At 48.7% G+C, this 23,755-nt stretch overlaps 1 protein-coding gene and 1 long non-coding RNA gene across 2 annotated transcripts in view; one reads left to right on the plus strand and one right to left on the minus strand.

The window, feature by feature from the left end:
• LOC144823795 (uncharacterized) overlaps window positions 1-23,755 on the plus strand; it is a 184,706-nt gene that overhangs the window by 85,327 nt on the left and 75,624 nt on the right. The gene's annotated exons all lie outside the window — the stretch shown is intronic.
• The window catches only part of PIGV (phosphatidylinositol glycan anchor biosynthesis class V), a 145,482-nt gene that overhangs the window by 1,557 nt on the left and 120,170 nt on the right, over window positions 1-23,755 (minus strand). The gene's annotated exons all lie outside the window — the stretch shown is intronic.

Raw genomic sequence — 23,755 nt, forward strand, 5'->3', positions numbered from 1 at the left:
CAGATTCAGGCCTTTCAGGGACACTTGAAGAGTAAAAAGTGTACAAATATCAGCAAACAAATTGTGGCCATTTTGAAAATCACATGAAAAGCACCATGGGAACTGAGGTAGGATCCTGTATAGGAAATCCAAGCCACGGACTGCTGTTCCAACCTATACTAACATATACAGGGAGTCCATGGCATCATTAGACTAGTGCTTGGAGACATGCTTCTCTGTGGACATACAGAAATGTTACTTACAAATGCCAGACATCTAGGGCCAGATGTACAACGTTTATTGCATGCGCAAACGGGATTGTGAACCTGTTTGCGCATGCCAAAACAGCATGGGATAAGTACCAACCCTATTTTGCGACTCGCAATTTTTGCGACTCGCAAAATAGGGTTTTGCGACTCGCAATTAGGAAGGGGAGTTCCCTTCCTAATAGCGTGCACAACTCTATGTACAGATGTTTTGTGTCCACAATTGCAGGCGCAAAACACTAGCAAATTACCACCCTCTTCAAGAGGGTGGTAATGGAGTCACAAAAGGGAAGGGGTCTACAGGGGACCCCTTCCCCTTTGCGAACGCAGGGGTAAATATTTTTTAAGGGCAGGCAGTGGTCCCAAGGACCACTGCCTGCCCTTAAAAAATGAAATAAAAACGTTTTTTTTTTTTTAAGTGCCTCCCGTTTTCCTGTAAGGAAAACGGGCAGCATTTGAGAAAAAACTGCTTTATTCAAAAGCAGTCCCAGACATGGTGGTCTGCTGAGCCCAGCAGGTCACCATACCTGGGAGGGCCTGCCATTCGCTATGGGGTCACAAATTGCGAGAGGCTCATTATTATTCATGAGCCTCTCTATTTGCGACCCCATTGGGAATCGCTAACAGTGTGTTACACACTGTTGTACATCCTAAATAGCGCCTTACAAATTACACGCAATTTGCGAGGCGTTTCTCTTGGTGTGGGAATATTTTTCCCCCCGCACCAGCATTCAGGACTGTACTACAATCCCTAGTGATGTCTCATAATGACAAAAGGAATTCCACACAAAACAATTTTTTCTTATAGAAGTGTGAAATTAGTCCCATACAATGAATAGTTTTATTATATTTATTTTTGACGTGTGCACATCTGCATACGGACAAAACTTCTCAAACCATATATTCAACGATTATTTTCACATCTATCTCTCTTGCTCTATTTGTAAGGCTCATGGAGGTAAGTGCAAATGCGCGCTCTAGAGATTGTGACAAAAAAGTTTGTACTCAGAGGTCTGTTTCATTAGATTACCCACACACTTGTATTACTAAACCAGTCATACCTGTGAGCTGCAATTACATGAACAGACTTTATACTCCCTTTTATTCTACTGTTGTTCGTGCTGATGACCGGTGCTACAGCAACTCTCACCGCCCCTCCCCTTCGGACCTCGCCTAGGGATTAATTCCCTACGGGACACCCCACCCTCGGTCAGATCCCTAAGTGGACGTGATCCTCCTTTCAACAATGGATGAGGCTTGCAGTCCTCCTGTTTGACCAAAAACCCAACGAAGTCGCCCAACTATACTGGATCCTTGCCCCTACCCCTGGACCCACTTATCGCATGGGGCTCCAGCTAATCACCACTCACACATGGATCCTTGATTTATTCGCCTTTGGAAACCCCTCCAGGAGCTTTCGGCTCTGACTCCCACCCCACACGCCTGGTCTTGAATCTTCAGACCTTCCAGCACTGTTCCCTAACTAACTGTAACCTGGTCCTGATGATGTCCTAACATTGCATACAGGCCGAAACGCAGTCTACTTGCACAGCGTAATTTATAGTGCCTCTCTCATGATTGCCCACCAGAAATTATCTTGTACCAACTGCATTTATTGCATATATAATTTGTTTTGTTTGCGCCCTTCTTCCGCTGCATATACTCCTTCACGTCTCACCAGCACCTTTCACCCTTTAACGAGCACTTGTACATAGTATAACACAGGTTACATAACATTCAATGTAACACAGTGGCTTATTGTCTTTGAATATATGACTAAATATATAACAAGCATTTACAATGCAATGGTTTCGCCTTTGGAAAAGTTAGAGCTATTGGCATTGTAAATGAGAAAATTTGTATTTATGTGTTAGTTTTGAAAACAGATAAATAAATGTCATTGTCATTTACAGTGCCATTAGCTAAATCTCTCGCAAATGTGAGACCTATTGCATTTGCACCCACACATACACACAAAGCCACACACACACACACACACACACACAAAGGAACACACAGAGCCAGCCGCACACACAGAGCCAGCCGCACACACAGAGCCAGCCGCACACACACCCACACACACAGAGCCAGCCACACACACACAGATCCATCCGCACACACAGAGCCAGCCGCGCACACACACACACACACTTTAAAATGCTTATTTTAGGGATGTAGAACGCAAACGTCACGATATCACTGTCTAGCAGCCGTTCTGCAGTTTGGCGTCATTGTGGTCAAACTAAAGCAGCTTTCATTGGACTCTCTCTCTCGGGGTGTGTTAGAGGTCACCTTTCACCTCTGGTTCCAGGCGCCGCCGGGGCACTGGTCACACATCCATTATTGAAGGGGGTCAGGGTTGTGCCCTATGTGAAGTGCTGGACAGGTATGTGCCTGAGGCACCCGTCCCTCACCCTGCCCGCTTTCACGATCTCACGCCCCGCTCCTCGGCAGTGCCAGTACAGACGCAGGCGTGGGAGCTTGGCTAGCTGATCCTGTTAGAGTGCTGTATGTATCTCGTCTCCGAAGCGGAGTGCTCGGCGGGAGGGAGGGGGTTCCGCGAGGCAGGAAAAAGAGATTACTGTAAGGCTGCTTGTATTAACAAACACCCACACTGCTGCTGCCAGGGCCAGAGCTGAGGGAGGAGGTGGGGAATCGGTTCTGCTGCTACTCTGCGCTTTGTTATGATTGGGGAAACAGAGCTGCTGCACGCTTGCAGCTTCCTGTTCCTATCGTCGAAGATGGCCCCGATTATAATGCAGCGAACGGGTGGATTCTGAAATAAAGCTCGGGGACAGAGCTGATATTAATTCGGCATATTTGGGAATAGTCGCTGCCCTCCAGTCTCTGCCGTGCTGCTTTGGGAGAGGCAGGCTGCATGCCGGGAGTGCCTCCCGAAGTGCCCGGGTGGAGAGAGGCTGTGCCGAAGGCAGTATACACGGCAGAGGCTCGGACCCATATGCCTGCGCCCAGGCATGGTGGCTGTCACCCGCGGGTGAGTCCCTGCCTCCTTCATGCACTGTGCAGGCGAAGGGGTGTTACCGGGTACCACGCCGAGCTCTCGCCAGCTGCCCAGCAATCTCAGCCACACTCTGGAGCTGGTGGTCGTCGGGTGAGTAGCTACAAGCAGCAAGTGTCAAACCTGCAGCAAGCGGCGTGCGGATGTGCAAAGCGCCTTTAACAAAAACACCTGGAAGTGAACCGATGCGGTAACCAGCTCAAAGCGTTCGAATATTTCTTCAGAAATGTCATGCTGCTTGCATCATGCTCTTCGCGTAATATGCATAGAGCCTGCGTTCCTGGAAAGCCACTCGTGGGTGTCTTATTTTCTTCAATTAGCCGCACTCCGACTCCGAACTCGTTTAAATGGCTTCACCTTACGTCATAAATCCTTTACATTCATAAGAAAAGTATTTTTAATGTTTGTGAACAGGTTTTGCTGTACACACTCTACCCATACATACATATTATACGTCCAGCTTTTCTTTTTACCGTGCTGGATGGCCCACTGGTCGGCCTGGAATGAACAAAACACCTAAAAGAAACAAGTCAGGTCCCGGGCCGGCCAGCCAATCACAGCGCGGCCCGGGGAATGACGTCACGGGGGTGTCCCGGGCCGGCAGCCAATCACAGCGCAGCCCAGGACAAAGGGGCGGGACTTAAAAAAAGACCGAGAAACGCCCCCGAATCGCGTTTTCAGGGGAAAGCGTGATTGACAGCCTCTGTCTCCCAATGGCTAGCCTCCATTTATGGAGCTAGCCAATGGGAGACAGAGGCGGGACCAAAGCCCCATATGTAGGATCATGAGATTTCGCCCTGGGCGGAGCAACTGCTATGCAGTTGCAACGCCAGGGCGAAACCTAAAAAGGTTTCTAATTTACCAAATGTCTCCCTACTCCCCTTCCCTTGCTCATAGCAATTAATTCTGCTCCCTTACAAATTGTTTTTTTTTTTTTAACGATACCCTCTGAGACACTGTTGTATGCTACACACTACCAGCCTGGTCTCTACCGGGTTTATGGTTTACCTCCTGTAGTTTGTTACTATATTTTAAGCCCTCGGGCGGAAAAAGCCGCCCTTGGGATTACAGGTCCCTTTCTAAACTCAGAAGGGCTCTCTGAGCCCATCGGAAGCCATTCAGAAAGCCCGTTCGGATTCCTTTCCGACTGACCACATCATAATTGGTCGGTCGGAAAGGAATCCGAACTGGACATTTCGATGCGGTCGGAACAAACAGCTCCGACCAACGGTCGGAGCGGTTTGTGACCCCATCGAAATTGGCCCAAAGTCCGAAATCTAACTACACCCACCACATTTAAAAGTCAATAGGGGGAGGAGCTTCGCGCGTTTCCAAGATGGACGTGTGAGCTAAGGGCTCCCGAGACCCTTTCCGCCTCCCGCAACTATCCTGTGACTAATCCTGATTTGGACGACGGGTACTTGTTATTGATGCCCTGCTGATGCCCACATTCTTTTCGAAAATCGATTTGGCCGCCGGACACCGGACTTACTGCACTTTGAGGCCCACATCGTATGCCAACCCGGGGCTCGAGTCCCCGAGGTACCCAGGTGGTAATCGAACAACAACGGCTGATACGCCACGCCTTCTACCACTGGGTTACTTTCGGTTTCGTTTTCGGTCGTTGTGGTCAGCGACTTGCAGCCGATCGGCGCACCGGCTCTGTTATTGCTGCCAACCTTCAGTCAGCGTTGGATCCCTGCCCTCTCGCCTTTACGAACTTGCCGCGACGGTACTCACTTTGACCAGATCCTAAAGGTCCCGTCGGAGTTTGTTGCCCATCATGGCGGGCAGGGCAGTTGTTGAGAAGCGCACCACCAGAGGCCCGTCCCGGGGAGGGGTTGCCCAATCCCAGACTATCGATCGCTTTACTCGCCCTAAGGGATCCCCGGGCGGGTCGAGTGGGGCCCTCGAGGAGGCTGGTGACGGTGCTCCTGACAATGAGGAGCCAACTTTGAAGGACGTTATGGGCGCCATTGTAAGTGTCCGGACCACCATGGGCCAGCAATATGAAACCTTGGCAGCTAAGATAGACACAGTGGCGATCGAGGTCACCCTCATCAGGGCGGACTTGGGGAAAACTAATGACCGGGTCAAGTCCCTTGATATCAAGACTGCGAGTCTGACCACAGATGTCTCGGATCTTCAGACCACAGTTCGCAATCTCCGGACGACTAATGATCTGTTTGCCCGTCGGCTGGAGGATTTCGAGGGCCGGGCCAGACGCAACAACGTTCGCATCGTGGGTGTTCCGGAGACCTCTGCGGACCTGCCCGTAGACGTCCTGATGGAGGACCTCGTGTTGAAACACCTGGCACCGAAGGGCCGCAGTAAACTTTTCGCTGTGGAGCGGGCTCATCGAGTCCCTGGTGGGAAGCCGAAGTTGGGAGCCGCTCCGCGACCCATAATAGCCAGGATTTTTAATTTCCGGGACAGAGACGCTATCCTGCAAGCCTCCCGCACGAATGGACCCACCAAATTTGAGAATGTATCGATCAGTTTTTACCCGGACTTTACTCAGGCGGTGCAGAAACAACGAATGGGCTTCATGGGAGTGAAAAGGCGCCTTAGAGATATGGGACTGAAATATGCTATGCTTTTCCCGGCCCGTCTGAGGATCGAGCATGAGGATTGTGCGTTTTTCTTCGATCGCCCTGAGGTGGCCAGTGACTGGTTAGACACTTTGCCGACGCGCCATGATGGCCTGGAGAGCTCGAGGGGTGCTGAAGGCGGTTTGGAGGAACAGGAGTAGTGAGTCTGCATCGGCGACCCTGACTTCACAGCAGTGGCTCAGAGACTGTGTTTTTATAATATGGATACCCGGGGGTGGGGGGGAATGGGGAACCTTCCTCCTCTGGGGATTTTTTCTCTCTTTTCGTAGGTTAGTTTAATGGGGCGACAGGCACACTGCAAGTTGGGGTGGCTTTTTGGTCTACCGCAGGGGTGCAGGGAGGGGGGTTTGTGTTTAGTGGGTTCACTGGGGGTGGTGGGGGGGTTCTTGCTTTCTTGTTTGTATCGAGGCTGCGCTTTGTTCCATATTTGCTGCTATGTGCTTGTTTCATGGTGGGGGGGGGCAGGCTGTTTACTTCTGGGATGGGGGGTAGGGGGCTGAGGGTGTTGAGCTGGAACGTTAACAGTCTTGGTGACAGGATAAAGCGGGGGATAGTACCTCAGTATTTGAAGCGATCCTCCCCAGATGTGGTTTTGCTCCAGGAGACGCACTTGGTGGGTAATACGTGTCGGGCATTGAATAGGCGAGGTTACCGTTTGGTGGCCCATTCCGGCTTTACTACTGGATCGAGGGGGGCAGGTATCCTGGTTAGGAACTCCCTCCCCCTGGAGATAGATGGCACGGTGTTGGATGACAAAGGCCGCTACGCGGCTATTACGGGGAGGTGGGAGGGAAAGTTGATCTCCATATTGTCTGTATATGTTCCGCCTGGCCTGCAGTCTACTACGTTCACCGATTTGGGTGGGGTGATTCTGGGGCTCCCTGATGGTTTGTTGGTAGTGGGTGGCGATTTCAATTCTGTGGTTAACGGAGAGAGTGACCGTAGCCCCCCCAGGCTTCTTCCAGCATCGCAGTTATGGCTGGGGAAATTTTTGGATGCTTTTGGGCTGGCGGATTGTTGGAGACAGCTGCACCCTGGCCAGCTCCAGTACACCTTCCATTCGGGAGCTCATGGGAGTCTCTCGAGACTCGACTATATCCTCGTGCCGGTGGTGCAGTTGGTCTCGGTACGTGAAATCAAGCATTTGGCTACGGGGATTTCCGACCACTCCCCGCTTTGGCTTCAAATCGATGTGCGGCTGGGGGTCGGATTGCCCCGATCAATCCATGGCATTTTCAGAATCCCAAAATTAGATCGGAGGTGGTCAAGTGTATGGACTTCTACTTTGCTGAAAATGAGGGATCGGTGTCCTCCCCGGTCTCCCTGTGGGAGGCCTATAAAACTGTGATCCGTGGTCAGACTCTGTCTTTGATCGCTGGCGAGAGGAGGCGCAAAAATGAGGAGGTGGTGAGCTTGGAAACTGAAATTGCTGGGTTGGAGGAACAGTTGGAGTCTGGTGTTACACCCGAGCGATTGCACTTTTTAGCCCTTAAGCAATCTGACTACAGGGCTTTGGTAACTGACGCGGCTGAGGCGATGAACCGCGTGCAACAGGGGCGTTTGTATGATGTGGGTGATAAAGCGGGAAAGCTGATTGCTTGGCTGGACAAACGAGACAGATTGAATCGAGTGGTGCCTGTGGTTGAGACAGTTGACGGTACGCGAGTGGTGGACCCGATTGAGATAGTCGAGGTGTTTGCCCGGCACTTTCGGGTTGTATACGCGCCGGTCTCGAATATGCCAGAGGAGGACTCGCACTTGTTGCTTCGTGATCTCGTGCTGCCTAGTCTCTCGGAGTCGGACAGGGTGCTTATGGAGGCGGACTTTTCCACTGATGAGGTCGCACTCGCTATACGCTCCCTTCGCTCGGGGAAGGCCTCGGGTCCGAACGGTATACCAGTTGAATTATACAAGCTATGCCCGGACAAAATGGCGCCGTATCTTAGTCGGATGTTTGTGGCATTGCGAGACCTTGGGTCCCTTCCTAGGGACCAGAGGCTGGCATCCATTGTGGTTATCCATAGAGATGGCAAGCCCCGCGAGCGCTGCTCCTCGTATCGACCGATATCACTTTTGAATGCGGAACCCAAGATATTGGCGAAGCTTTTGGCAAATCGATTGGTCACGGTGATTAGTGATTTGATACACCCGGACCAGTCTGGTTTTATTCCTCGTCGGAATACTGCGCTCAATCTCCGCCGTCTTCACGGTGTCCTTGCGAGGGCAGGGTCTCTCAATGAACCGGCTATCTTGGTTTCCCTTGATGCCTCGATGGCCTTTGACACGGTCGAGTGGCCGTATTTGTGGGCTGCTCTTGCTAAATTTGGTTTCGGCCCGAAGTTCATTGCGTGGGTCAAGCTTCTGTATGAGCAGCCGTTGGCTCAGGCTGTGGTTAACGGCAGAGCCTCGGAGCCCTTTGTTCTCGGACGTGGCACGAGGCAGGGGTGTCCTCTGTCACCGCTTCTATTTGCGCTCGCGCTTGAACCCCTTGCCGCGTGGCTCCGCTGGGAGCCCTCACTCAAGGGTATTCGATGGTCCCCTGACTTCGAAGATCGCATATCACTATATGCCGACGACATATTACTGTATCTGACCTCCCCCCGTAAGTCACTAGGAGTCCTCTTCGACGTTTTGAATTCCTTCGGACGAAACTCCGGTTTAGTTATCAATTGGGCCAAGTCGTGTATTTTCCCACTGACTGGGGACTCGCCCTCTCTGCCCCGCACTTGCCCGATACCGGTTTCTAGAGGTGGCTTTAAGTATTTGGGGATCTATATTTCACTGGACCCCATAGTGCGCTACGAGCGGAATTTGTTACCTCCGCTTGTCCGGCTTCGGGCGGACGTTGCGGCATGGTGTAGTTTACCCTTGTCCCCTTTGGGAAGAGCTGCCCTGTTTAAAATGATGTCTCTTCCCCGTTTTCTGTATGCCGTCCAAAACACGCTTGATCTGGTGCCGGCCAGTTACTTTCGTGAAATCGAGGGCCTCCAGAGGAGACTAGTGTGGGACGGACGGCCCCGCATTGCGTTGGCGAAGTTGACGTTGCCCTGGTACGATGGAGGTATAGCATTGCCCGATATTAAAAGATACTACTGGGCATCTCAGCTGAGCGCTGTGAACCATGCCATGTACGGTCCGGCTCCGAATCCTGCATTTGAGATGGATCGGTGGCTGTTGCCCGGGGGTGATTATCATAGGGCGCTCTATTCTCGAGGCGCCAGGAGGAACCTGACGGGTCCCACTGGAGTGGCAGTGCGAGTGTGGGGTAGTGCGTCTACGGCTACGGGGTGGGCGGATAGACTGACCAGAGCGACCCCATTGTTTGCCGCTGAGAGACTGGGGGAGCTATGGACGTCGAAGGGTTTTGATAGATGGGACCTCATTGGCATTAGTAAAGTGGGCGATCTCTGGGCTAAAAATAGAGTTAAGACCTTTGCTGAATTGAAGCAGGAATATAATTTGAATGACACGGAGTATTTTTGCTATTTCCAGGTTCGGCATGCCATTGAATCGGTTTTTCCAGCTGGATCTACTATCCCGGAGTGTTCTCCCTTGGAGGACAGGGTGCTGGACGGGCATGTTCCGGACAGCACTATCTCTCTTATCTATAAAAAACTCATCAATGATCGTTCGGACCTGCTTGTTCGGCTTCGGAGTGCTTGGACTAACGATGGGCTGGAGTTGGATGATGAAGACTGGCAGGCTGCGATATCCTCTCCTAAAGAGGTCGCGATCCCAGCGCGTCTGCGACTCGTACAGCTGAAGATTCTGCACCGAGTATATGTCACGGGTTCACGATTGATGCATATGGGTTTTTCTGCGGATGGGCTGTGTAGGCGTGGCTGTGGTGTGCTTGCTACTTTCCTCCACATCATATGGGAATGTCCGGAAGTGGTGTCTTTTTGGACTAGAGTGCATGCGGTGATGGGTGAGGTGACGGGCGTTGAGTTGTTGCCTGAGGCCAGGCGCTGTTTGTTGAACATCTGGGATCCGAATGACTGCACTGTTGCTCAGACTCAATGGGTCACGCTGGGGAACATGGTTGCGAAAAGAGACATTGCTCAATTGTGGGGATCTCAGAGGGCACCATCAGTTCGCAACTGGGAAGAGCACATGGACTGGTGCATGTTCAGAGAAAAAATTGTGTATGTCTCCCGTGGCAGACCCAAGAAGTGAGGCAGGATTTGGGACCAATGGAACTCATATCGAGGGGGGATATGTGATCCCCCCCTTACTGAACCTCCCGACACTCCTTGTTCTCCTTGACTGTATGTTTCGGTTTCCTAATTTCCCGTGTTCTACGATTTGTTTCTTGCTCTGTGTCCCCCCCCCCTTCTCCTGGTATCTCTCCTGTTTCTTAACACTGTTCTTTGTTCGCCTCTCCCCGCGCCATATGGAACTGGTATTATATTGCAGGGTACAGCCTCGACTCTTTTTTCGATTACGTTTTCTTGTTTATTTGTATAAAATGTGAAACCTTTTCAACATCCTTTCATTCGTAGCATTTTGAGTAATGTCATGCAATATCGCTGCCGGACCTTCGGTTGTCGGCTGATGAGCTCTGTTCTACTGCGCTACTGTTATTTTATGTGACTGGCGGTTGTAGGCCTGTAATTGTATTCCTTTCTTGCTAATAAAGGTTTTTAAAAAGAAAAAAGAAAAAGTCAATAGGAAAAGTATGAAGCAATTGAAGATAATGCCAGCACTTAATTGTCTGTAAAATATATTGATGTTGCACTGTTGCTGTTTTTAATTAAGGATCTCTCAAGCAGCTTTCTGCACTTAAGGTGATGTCGTACACTTCTTTTACTGAAAACAAATTCTGTCCCCAGTACTTTACTATTTTCTCTTACGATAGGAACATCGAAAAGGAGCCAAAACATAGTCATGTTGCTTCCTTATGTTTGTAAGGGTATTTTAAAAGAGATTGGGCTCTAAGAGGCGTATGTATGCTCATCTTTTCTACAAAGATATAATTTCTACATTAAAAAGGGGTCAGGTATTGTGCACATAGGTGAGATAGTCAAGTGTTTATGAATAACATTAAGATGCCAGTGACAGAAAACAAGTAGGTATACTGTCACTCCTACACACCAATGGAATTCATTCTTCATGCATCTCAGCCGAATTTCAGATCAAACAGGCACATGGTGTTCCTGGATGAAAATTGCACAGATAATAGCGTTGCCTCATGTGGATTCAGCTGTTAAAAAAATCTTCTTCCAAAAAAAGCATTATTTTAGTGCCTTTGGAAACTGCACGTTGCATAACATATCAGGGCCTTCTCAAAGAAAATAAAAGGAGAATTGGTTAACCATCCATTCTAGGGGAAATTTAGCAAGCATGAAAAAGTTCAAAAACAGGAAGCAGCAAGGTTATCCATACAAATGTGCTTTAAAACCAGGGAGTGCAAGGGATCGGTTTTGTGACCAATGTATAGCAGAGAGAAATGCTTGGGTGAGGATCCCACTAAAGTTCTTTACATTGAGCAATGGACTGAGCTGATGCCGGCCGCAGACCGCCGTACGTGAGGTCGAGTGACGCCCCGGGAGTGGGCTGGAGGTGAGCAATTGCAGGGCATGGAAAGAAAGCCCCGACAGGCATCTGCCACCATCGTGCTAAAGCCCCAACGGAAGCAGAGCCCACCCGCAGAGAAAGTGAACAGTGCCCGTAGAGACACTACGCAATCAAAGGGGGCAGCTCCTACACGCCCTCCCCCGCACAGTGTATAAGCTATGAAAAGGTGCGGCAGCAGGGGAAGAGAGAAGGGACAGTGTCTAGTCAGCGGCCCACTAGGGCGGCAAAAAGGGGAAAGTGCCCAGAAAGAAGAAAGTCTGCGGTGCCAGCACCCCCCTGCGCGGCCCGTGGAGGAAAAGGGCTTGCTGCGAGGGGCGAAGAGTTGGCGAAATGACTGTATGCGGCCAGCACTGCTGAGAATAGTAAGGAAACGGAGCGCGAGGACCGTGGGAGGCCCGGAGTGAAGACAGGGGGCGGCCGGTGGCTGGTCAGAGCGGCCAGCGTGTAATGGAGCCAGCCCTTCCAGGAAAGCAAACAGACGGCCTGTGTCCCAGTGGGAGTTGGGACTAGCAAGAGGATAACAAGCATTTGCAATGCAATAGGTCTCGCATTAGGAAAGTTTGAGCTATTGGTATTGTAAATGACAAATATTTTATTTATGTGTTGGTTTTGAAAATAGTGAAATTAATAGCTTTGTCATTTACAACGCCAATAGTTATAACTTTTGCAAATGTGACACCTATAGCATTTGTAATGCAATATGTGTTGTATTTACGTGACTTAGATGTATTGATATTACAAATAACAATGGCTTAATTTTTTAAAATAATGAATACTTAAATAAAGGTTATTGTAATTTATAATGGCAATGGCTTAAACTTTTGTAAATAACTTTTGTGAAGATTATGTTCAGTGTATTTTATTGTGACGAAAATCCAAAAACAGAAGTGAAATATTAACATCTTTTTGTAACATTTGTAATAAAGCTTGAAACATTGAGAGAACATATTTGAACCAGTTGTTGTTGAATGGTTGCACAGATTGATGCTGTGGTGGCGCTGAGTGATGTTGTGGTGGCGACGAGTGATGCTGTGGCGTTCAGTGATGCTGTGGTAATGCATAGTGATGTTGTGGTGCCCCTGAGTGATGCTGTGGTGGTGCTGAGTGATGCTGTGTTGATGCAATAGATATAGTGAGTGCGATAGATAGATATAGGGAGGGCGATAGATAGATAGAGGGAGGGCGATAGATAGATAGAGGGAGGGCGATAGATAGATAGATAGAGGGAGGGCGATAGATGATATAGAGAGGTCGATAGATAGATAGATAGAGGGAGGGCGAAAGATAGATAGATAGAGGGAGGGCGATAGATGATATAGAGAGGTCGATAGATAGATAGATAGAGGGAGGGCGAAAGATAGAGTGAGGGAGGGCGAGAGATAGAGTGAGGGAGGGCGAGAGATAGAGTGAGGGTGATAGAGTGAGGGCGATAGACATAGGGAGGGCGATAGAGTGAGGGCGATAGATAGATAGAGCGATAGAGTGAGGGTGATAGATAGAGTGAGGGCGATAGATAGATGGATAGATAGATAGATAGAGTGAGGGCGATCGATAGAGTGATGGCGATAGAGTCAGTGCGACAGGCAGACAAATAGAGTGAGGGCGATAGATAGAGTGGGGGCGATAGACAGATAGATAGATAGAGTGAGGGCGATGGAGTGAAGGCGATAGAGTGAGGGCGATAGATATATTGATAGAGAGGGGCGATAGAGTGAGGGCGATAGATAGGCAGATAGATAGAGGGATGTGTGTGGGGTTGTGTGTGTGTGGGGGGCTGTGTGTGTGTGGGGGGGCTGTGTGTGTGTGGGGGGGTTGTGTGTGGGGTGTTGTGTGTGGGGGGGGTTGTGTGTGGGGGGGGTTGTGTGTGTGTGGGGTTGTGTGTGTGTGGGGGGTTGTGTGTGTGGGGGGTTGTGTGTGGGGGGGGTTGTGTGTGTGGGGGGTCGTGTGTGTCATGTGTGGGGGTGTGTGTATGTGTGTGGGGGTTGTGTGTGGGGGGGTCTGTGTTTGTGTGTGTGTGTGGGGTTGTGTGTGTAGGGGTCTGGGTGTGTGTGGCAATATTCCAACTAAAACAAGTTTCCTTCCAACTTAAAGCTGTGTATTAACGATTAGCCCAACTTATAAATTACGTAATTACTTTATTACCTAAAATCTATTTGACTTTATGTACCTTAATTTAAGGAGTAATTTGTGCCTAATGGAAACATTTTACGGGGTCTGCTCTGAAAAGTGCACATTGAGTCGGCGGGCAAAAAAATAATATGGTTCTTGCTTCAGACACGAGGCATCAGCTTTCTGAGCAGTAGATGTCTGGCGGTATCTGCCAAGCACTCAACAAAATGCAGATAGGACAAGTTTCGTATCGACCACCTAGCTAGTAAATGGAGTATTAGTAAAAGGTGTAATGCACAGCTTAGATATAAGAAGTGCCGTGGGAATATATACATTGCTTTGACCTTTACGCGCAAAATAAAGGCAAGCTTGGGGAGAATGAAGAGCTGTCAACGGGCTATTGTAAAAATATAATTGAAACAGAACGCCCCAACCCCATTTTCTAATTTCTGTGCTACATTAAATATTTGGTGTTCTTGTTACTTAACTGCCCTTTTTCGTCCCTGGGCTTATTAATGGGGAGTCTTCTCTGGTTAAGATGGCAGGTATGAAGTCAATAAGTGCCCACAGATCTTGGTTGTAAACGCGCTATAGAACTTCACTGTATTACTGTGACTGTTTTGCTCGCTGCTAGGTGTATTTTCATAAGTCTTGCAATCGCATTGTAAATTCACAAGCCTGCTTTCTAGAACTGTGTCAACGATTTCAAAGGTTGATTAAGTGCATAGGCACGCTAGTGGAGATTTGACGTGAAAGCGCCAATATGTGTATAGGCGATGGAGCTTTAATTCCATACGTATTCCAACAACATGGGAAAGATGCTTGCTTGTATCGTGGCAAGCAAGCAGTGCTGTGGGAGAGGGTTGCAAAGAGGGAGAAACGACCTGGGACGAATGGGGGCAGGGGGGAGTCAAGCCTTGTTGTGGGAGGGGGTTGCAGAGATGGGTGGAAGAAAGCAACAATGAAGGTGTTTAAGTCAGGGAAAAAGGTCAACCCAGTGATGTAAATTTAGACGGGGCAAATGGTACATGACATCACTCGCTACCACCCGTGGTTTTTAGGTGAACCGGCGCCCATGATTACAAATGAAAAGGGTGGGAGGGATCTTTTAGAGATAATCAACAACACTGGTATGAAAGGACAGATGGTAGCCAGCAACCACACTAACAGAGTGCTTAAAATTAAATTAAATGAGCAGCTGTGAGCAGCGCCGTACAAGCAGCGATGGGCAGAACGTGGTTCAAATAACAGAACAATGACACTACAAACAAGCCCTCTGCATTGCTGTGGTGGGGAGGGGGGCAGGGAGAGACAAGAAGGGAAGAATAGGGGAGAGTAAGGGTGACGAGACGCACGGGAGCAGCAGCCTTTGATGTGCCGGCCGGCCGTGGGCAGTGAATAATTAGGGGAGGAGAAATGCCAGAGCAATCTGCGGGCATTTTGCAATGCAACGAAATCACGAAAGAAAAAAAAAGAGACACGGCCTAGCGGCCGTGAAAGTGAAAGTAGCGCGGCCGTGGGCAGTGAATAATTAGGGGAGGAGAAATGCCTTGAGGCAGAGCGCACGCTGGGGGATGCCTGTGGGAGGGAGGCTGGTGGCTTTGATGTGCACGCGCTTTTTATGTCAATGCGCTTGCGCATTGAGCTTGCTTTTCACGGGCACTGCATGGAATCGCCCGATGGTTAAGCTCTGGATAAGCCCCTATATTCTCGCAAGCGCATTGACAGGCGAGACCTAAAAAGGCATGCTGTTCCCTCCGTGGCAACCAAGCAAAGCATGCCCCCTCCGCCCCCCCACAAACTACCCCAGAGTGTGAAGGAAAAGTGTGAAGTGCCGCGCATGCGGCCGTAGCGCTGAAGTGAGTGGAAGGCTGCTGGGAGCATGATACAGCGAGGCTCCCTCTCACGGAGGAAAATATTAATAAAGTGACAGTAAAGACATGCCAAAAAGTGCTTGTGCATGGCTGTGCGTGTGATGGTGTGGACGTACTCAGGTATTTTTGTACTAGAGCATGTGATTCTATGTGTGCTCGTGTTGGTGGGCGCAGATATTTCTGTATGTATGCTTATGTCTGTGCGTGTGATGGTGTGTGCATGTATTTGAGTGTTTTTGTACTAGAGCATGGGATTGTATGTGGGATTGTGCGTGTGGATGCTTCTGTATGCGTGCTTATGTGCGCCCTCTGTTCGCGTACGAGTGTGCGCGCACATTTGTGTGTGCTTGTGCATGTCTGTGCGTGTGATGGTGTGTGTGTGCCTGTGTTTACGTCCTTGGGTATTTTTGTTCTGAAGCTTGTGATTGTATGTGTGCTTGTGTTTTTAGTAGTTTCTTTATGTGTGCTTGTGTGTGTGTGTTCATCTGTGCGAGTATGAGGCTCGACGGGGTCATTTTTAGATGAATTACAGACAGCCCTTTCGACTCCTTGTCTCAGATCTAATCACTGCCTTCTGTTAGGCGATCTAAATATTCACATGGATGTCAGTTCAGACCCGGATACCCAAAAATTATTTGATATTACTTCTGTGCTCGGATTAGTTCCTTATGTGGTAGGACCGTCCCATGAGAAGGGCCACACGCTGGACCAGATCTTTTCTACTCTCCCTATCGAGATAGATCTCCCTAAGCCAGTTTTGTGGTCGGACCACTTTCTTATTTCTTTTTCCCTCCTTAATATGGTACCAACGCGGTCCAAGTTTGTGGGCACGTCAAACCATCGGTCTAAATCTTTCCATCTGTTTACCAGAGAGATGCTATTAAATACCTTAACTAACTGTCCTTGTCCTACATCTGATAATGTTGAGGACTATACTGCCTCCTTCCACCAATGGCTCTTAGAGTGTCTTGAGAGTTCGATTCCGACCAAGTCACAGAACTCGGCCAATAAAAGGACATCTGCCCCATGGTTCACTCCGCAGCTAAAAAAAGCCAGACAAGATCTAAAAAAAGCTGAAAGAGCTTGGAGACGATCTTATGATCTTTCGGAAAAACAGAATTTTAAGACTCTGACGAGAGTTTACCATAAGTCAATCTGGGCGGGGAAAAAAGCCTATTTAGAATCCAGAATAAATGAGGCGGAGCATTCCAGTAAAGAACTTTTTAGGGTGGTAAAAGACTTTACTTCTCCCTCTGCGTACACCCCCATCCACACGCACTCTGAATCCTGGTTGAGGGATCTGGCTGTATACTTTGTACAGAAAATTATTACTATTCAAGACTCCCTCTCTTCCTCTTTCCAGCAGCAACCGGTGAGTCTGGGGTGTCCCATGTCCGATCACGGTCCTCTGTTGTGTGAGTTTCCTCCATTGGACAATGCAAGTTCTCTTGCCATTCTGTCCAACCTTAAATCTGGATCTCCACAGGATCCGTGCCCGGCCAAGTGTTTAGCGAATTTGGCACCTGTGCTAAATGACTTGGTCAACCCCATTTTAAACATGTCACTCCTATCTGGGGTAGTTCCTAAGGCTTGGAAGAGCGCCATGATCCTGCCACTCCTGAAAAAACCAGCACTCGACCCTCTGGTCCATGCCAACTACAGACCTATCTCCTTACTCCCGGCTCTAGCGAAAGTGACTGAGAGGTTTGTTCACAGATCGATATCTAACTTCATCGAGGAAAACGATCTGTTACATAACACCCAATCCGGTTTCCGTGCGAATTTCAGCACGGAAACTGCGCTCCTCGAAGTCACAGACGCTATCCGGGAGGAGCTGGATGCTGGAAGAAAGGCGGTATTGGTCATGCTTGATCTGTCGGCGGCATTCGACACCGTTCCCCATGCGCTTCTCCTTGCTAGACTCTGGGATTTTGGCTTGCAGGGAACGGTGTGGAGGTGGCTTCAATCCTTCTTAGCCGACCGCCGACAGACAATCTGGGCTCCTCCGTACTCCGCTGAGATGCCGCTGCTAGAAGTGGGGGTTCCTCAAGGGTCCATCTTGAGCCCCCTCCTTTTCAACATCTTTATGGTTCCTCTGGCAGCGGTCGCGGAGTCTTTTGGTGCCCGGATTGTCACCTACGCTGACGATACCCAGCTCCTGTTTGTGAGCAACAGGAACGGTCTGTTTAACGACGAGCAGATCAGAGGTTGTCTGAGTGCGGTTTTCGAGTGGTTAGGACACCATGGGCTGAAATGCAACTCCGACAAGTCGGAGCTGCTCTTTTTCGGGTGCACCTCCGAGCCGGACTGGAAACCCTGGTGGCCGCAGGAGATGTCTCCCCCAGTTAGCTCATCCCAGAAGGCCAAAAATTTGGGAGTGATCATTGACAATGATCTCTCTTTTGGACCACATATTTCCTCTCTCACTGGGAAATGTTTTGGCATCCTACGGATGCTACGTAAATTTCTACCTTTAGTATCCATTGAGCACAGGAAAATTATTGTCCAGGCACTGGTGGGATCCAGACTGGATTACGCCAATGTCTTATTTCTGGGGCTTCCTAAATACCTGGTCAGGCGTCTTCAAGTCGCTCAGAATTCTGCAGCCCGAGCGGTCTTTGGTCTCCCAAGAAGAGCTAGAGCCACTGCTCTTCTTTCGACCTTACATTGGCTCCCGGTTGATAAAAGGATTCTTTTTAAAACTTTGACAACGACCTACAAGGCCTTACATGGCATCGGTCCAAAATATATTTCCAATCGTGTGTCTTGGTACCAGCCTTCCAGATCTCTTAGATCTGCTGCGCTATCCAAAGTGAGGGTTCCCATTATTAAGCGCGCCAGAGCAGGAGGTCGGTCCTTTCGTTATCTAGCTCCTCGTGCCTGGAATGACCTTCCGATTTCTCTAAGACAGGCTTCTAGCCTGATGTCCTTCCGAAAGGCCCTTAAAACATGGCTTTTCCCTTAGACCGCTGCTGTTCTTTTTTTCTTTCATGCGTGTGTTACAATTCCCTTCAGTGTTATGTTTCTCCCTCTTTTAGTGGGTACCTTCGAAAAAGCGCCGGGATGCTCCAACTGGAGTGGCCGTGCGCTATAGAAGCTCAAAAATAACATAACATAACATTTGTGTGTGCTTGTTCATGTCTGTGCATGTGATGGTGTTTGCGTGTGCATGTACTTGGGTGTTTTTGTACTTAAGCATGGGATTTTATGTGTACTTGTGTTTTTGGATGTCCCTGTCTATGTGCTTGTGTGTGTGTGTGTGTGTGTGTGTGTGTGTATGTGCGCATATGAGAGTGGGTGCCTACATGTTTTTGCATGCTGGATTTGTTATTCTCTGGCAGCCACTGTCCTGGAAATTGACTAACTGCCAGATGCCTGACCTTAAGATGGCCACCAATGTACATTACAGTCTCCTGTCCGACCCCAAGATGGCTTCCATAGTGGTCCCCTCCACGTTGTTTTACTTCCCTGGGACAACAATTGGACATTGATCAGACCTTGAACCTATCCCCTAACCTGCTTACACATCAGGAGTTGGAACCTGTGGAACTTACCCCAGACTGTAGAGACCAAGCGATTTGGCTGATTCCCGGTGGAGCTACCATATAGCTAAAGAGGAGATGGGTTGTGGACTCTCCCCCGCCCCCCCCCCCCATCACCTACCCAGATGGACCTTGGGCAGATCTTCCCCTCGTCTCTACATCCTATCATCCTCCTACCCCTTTACCCTAACCCCTTACCCTTCCTTGCGCCATTCACCTTGTCCCCTATGTTCTTTAAATGCTTTTCTTGATACTTATGTCATTCACTGATGGAAATTGCAACATTATTATTCCTCATGTAAAGCGCTCTGTTTCCTACGGGTCTAGCCAGCGCTATATAATAACTCTTTAATTTAAATGTGTGCCCATTTAGTACTCTTTCTCTCTTTGTCTACTTCCCTAGCTCCTATCCCCTCTCCCCTGAATCTCTCACCTTGCCTGCTAGTCTGCCTAGCCCCCCTGTTTTTTGTGCCCTTTGACTAAGCACTCCTTCTCCCCTTGTTGGAGAAAGATCCAATATTTATATTCTGGAGTCTCAGCAAACCCGCTGAGAGAGTCCACTGCGCCAAAGGAGCCACTCACAGCTGAGGTATGGTATGGCACCCCTCGCCAAAGCACTCCCTCTCCCTTTTTTGGGGAAGGATCCAGTACGTAGGCCTTGGAGTCTCAGAGACCCCTCTGAGAGAGTCCACTGCGTGAAGGAAACCTCCCACAACAGAACTAGAGAAGTGATACCACTTCCCCTTGATCACAGCTTACTGGACTTTGGACGTTGCTTTGACTCGTCTACCGGTTTGTGTCCCCCGTCGCCCTTCCCCTCCTCTTTCCATGCTGTGTCCGTCACCCTCCTCTTCTCTTTCCCCCCTCATTAGCCCTCCCCTGAATCTTTCCCCTTGCCTGCTTTTCCCCTTACGTATTTGTGCTTATTGTTTTATCTCGACCTTACAAGTAACTATGTTGCCATGCTCTAATAACTGTGTAACCTTTGTTACGATGTAACCTCTAACTATGATCTGATGCTCATGTAAAGCGCTCTGATACCTCCGGGTCTAGCCAGCGCTATATAAAACCTTTAAAATTAAAAAAATAAAATAAATAAATTGTTGTGGAATTTATTTTCAAATCCTTCCTCCAGCTGCACACATTTCCAACCACTTGGGAAGGGGCTAAGAGGGTATTGAGAAAAAACAAGTTACTTACCTGTACACTGTGGTTCTCCAGTATTGTATCTTTCATAGATTCATATGCTTGAATCTTCCCCGTCATCATGGTGGGAGTCCCACAATGACAACGGGGAAGATTCAAGCATGTGAATCTATAAAAGAAACCATACTGTAGAAATATAGGTCCGAAGACAGCCTTTTACTTGAAGCAGTCTCTTGCAGTGGTACTTGAAATACATGGTCCAATAATTATTAGGGAAACCACATACAAGACAGACATGAGTAGCATATAGAAGACAAAAGGCACTTCCACAAAATGCAATAAACATACGGGACAAACTGCACAATGCTTGTAAGAAGAAAAGATAAAGAGTGGAACATTCAGGGAGCCCCCGTAAAAGGCCAACCATGCTAAAGTCAGATTAACACATTATAAATAAAGGAAAGAAAAAATAGGTCTATTACATGGTAACAAACAGCTTATATAGCCTGTTGTGCTATTGAGTGGCTGCACTGCACACGACGGCCATTTAGCGTTGGTTGTGGACACTTGTAAGTTTTTTTTCTTCAAATTATAAATGAATACGTTTTGGTTTAGAGATAACTCATGATCCCTCCCCAAAGCGTACAATGCACCAGGACAAAAACTCCACCTCAGATAGTGCGTTTCCACTCTGTAAATGAGAGAGATAACTGGAGTAAAGTGAAGGAGGTCAGTAAAAGTTGTACATGTGCATTGTGAATCAAACTATAATGTATGCAATGTAAAAACATCTAACGCATGAACCCGCTTCCGAGGAGATTGCATGTGGATCTACATAAGTTATACACAGATCATTACAGGATAAGTAACAATTTAGGTTTTGCTGCTGTACGTCACATTCTCTATGTATACTTTAAAGAAGTGCACTCCCCCTAAAGTAGTGACTGGCAAGCAAATGAGACAGATGTTTGGAATGATGTTCTGAGTACCATTTGCCCACCTTGTGCGATGTGCCGGGCTTGACTGTCTATACATTAATGTCTGGTGAAACTGTGCGGTTTGGCCCATGTAGAAACTTCAATAAGTGAGATTGTGCAGAACTCTGGCCTCTACCAATACCACGCGTGTGGCACTATGGCAATGCAGTAGGTCATCATCCCAACAGCTGCATGATCATTTTCACTGGTAGAGGACGTGTAGTCTGAGAAAACAGAGGCGGCCTTTGAAAAGCCACCACCGTCGCTTGTTTGGGATAAGCTGTGCCTGTCACAGAATTCACGACTGCCCCTTAAAAGGACTATATTTGCTGAAGGCAGAGCTGGGAGATTTTTGCACCAGCTGTAAATCCTAGCCTATGCAGTAGCAACAAGATTGTCAGAGTGTGTGCTAGACATTGCTGACAGCTGCAGATCTTTATCAGCCAATTTTCCAAATATGCGGTGTGGCGCTGTAGGGCAGACACACGGTGACCTTTGGGACCCCAAAGAATAGACCTTGAAACTGGTAGTGTCCACTTACCACAAACCGTAGTTAGCAATGGCGTTTTGGATGAACAGGGATGTGAAAGCAGGAGTCTCTGAGACTGAGGATTGACATGTTATCTTCCGTGCAAGGCAGTGGAATGAAGTAATCTTCAAATACCCAAACAGGATTTAACGGCTTAGTGGCTTGAGGTCGAGGATAGGCTGCAAGGTGCCATCCTTTTATGGGATGGTAAATTACATGGACGTACACCCCTTGATGTTACTGGTGTGGGGTCATCAGTGTGATGGCAACTTTGCGGTGACAGTCCATGTTTCTAACTAACATGTCAGTGAGGTGGGTCGTTTAGGGGAGTGGAGTGAAACTCCAAACAGTATCCTTACTGTACTACAGATAAGACCCATTTGCTGGTGGTTATTTCCTCCCATTGGGGAAGGAATAACCATTTCCCCCCCCACCAACAGGTGTCGTGTGATTGGGGGGGCTTGGTGGTTAAGTCACAACCTGGAGGTGAAGCCACACTTTCCAGAGCTGTCTACTCCTTCCTCGACCATTGCCCTTGAATCGTCCTCAGATATATAACTCATAGACTGTCCTTTCTAAAAGCACTGAAACTGCTGCAACACAGAAATATGCAGTGTTGCAGCTTTCAGATTACCTCACACTTGTTGCCACCAAATCCCACACCTAACAAGTTGCGTTTGCAGTGCTCCTATGGCTTTTGCAGTATCAGGGTCTTTCTTTTAAAAAAAAGGAAAAAAATATTTTTTTCATTTTATCATAACACAACATGACAATCATGCAATTAACTGCACACATATTCAGAACCCCCATCCACCCCCCAGCGTTGTCCATTCCTGTTAAAATTAGTCTCAGGGTGACTCGACATCAATAACAGCAGTATGTACCCCCCCCCCCCCGCAGCATCTTAGGTAAAGACATATCGGGTGTGCTCATGGAATTGTACAATCTTAGACATGAAACAGTTCCCTCACAGCCCCCCATCCAAACCGTGATAGTGTCTCCATTTAGACCAAACCCTACGGAACTTCCTCGGGCACCCTCTAGCCTTGTAAGTCACCCTTTCTGCGGCCATGCACATGTCCAACCCTCTCCCCCATTCCTCTATCCCCGGAGGTTCCGGGGAACCCCAGTGTTTCGCTATGTCTCTTTTGGCCACCACTAGCGCCAACACTAGGAAGGTTAGTAAAGGTCTCGTGAGGTCTACGTCGTTGGTCATACCCAGCAGGGCCAGTCTGGGTTCCGGCTGGAGAGGGATCCCCACGACCTCGCTCAGTTCCATAAAAATGCAAGTCCAGTAATGGTGAATCGAGGCGCATGTCCACACAAGGTGGTAAAAGTCCCCGACCTCTAGTTTACATTTAAGGCATTTCTTGTCATCCGTTTTTCCCATTCTATAGAGTCGCACTCTGTCATAGTATGTTCTGTGGAGCACATTAAATTGGATAAGGCGCAGTCTAGACTTAATTGCGACATCTCTGGGGTGCATTAATACCGTGTCCCAGTCAAGGTCGTCCATGACTCCCACCTCAGTTTCCCAGATCCGTCGAAGTTTCGCCAGATCGCCTAACATGTTGTTTGTTAAAGTTTTATATGTGAGTGAGACCGCTTTCCCCTGTATTTGCTCCTGTAGTAGTCTTCCCTCTAAGGGCGCATACTCCGGAAGTTCAGTTAGTTGGATGTTCTGGGCCTGCCAAGCATGTCGCAGCTGCGCGTACTTGAAGAACTGTGATGGATGTAAACCGAACTCTGTCTTTAATGTCATAAAGGTTTTCAGTGGCCCCTTGGCGATCACGTCCCCTATGGTGGAGATGCCTATGTCATCCCATTTGTGAAAGCCTCTCAGCTTGTTAAGTTCCGTCAACCACCTGCAGTGCCAGAGCGGCGTCTGCCTCGTAGGCGTCTTCTCCCAACCTGTGCGTTTCATGGCTTTATTCCACGAGAGGAGGGTAATTACCGTCGCCAAGAGGAGCGGCTCCCGACGAGTGCCCCCATAGAGATAGTACAATAAGTTTCCCGATTACATTTTGTATCGTTCAAGGGCGTATGTAGGGTGCTCAGCTGGGCCGTGCAGCCAGTCATTAATTGGGGCAATATGTTCCGCCCAATAGCAGGCCTCCAGGTTCGG

The sequence above is a fragment of the Lissotriton helveticus genome, chromosome 3_1 (genome assembly GCF_964261635.1).
Source record: "Lissotriton helveticus chromosome 3_1, aLisHel1.1, whole genome shotgun sequence".
In the NCBI taxonomy this organism is placed as follows: Eukaryota; Metazoa; Chordata; class Amphibia; order Caudata; family Salamandridae; genus Lissotriton; species Lissotriton helveticus.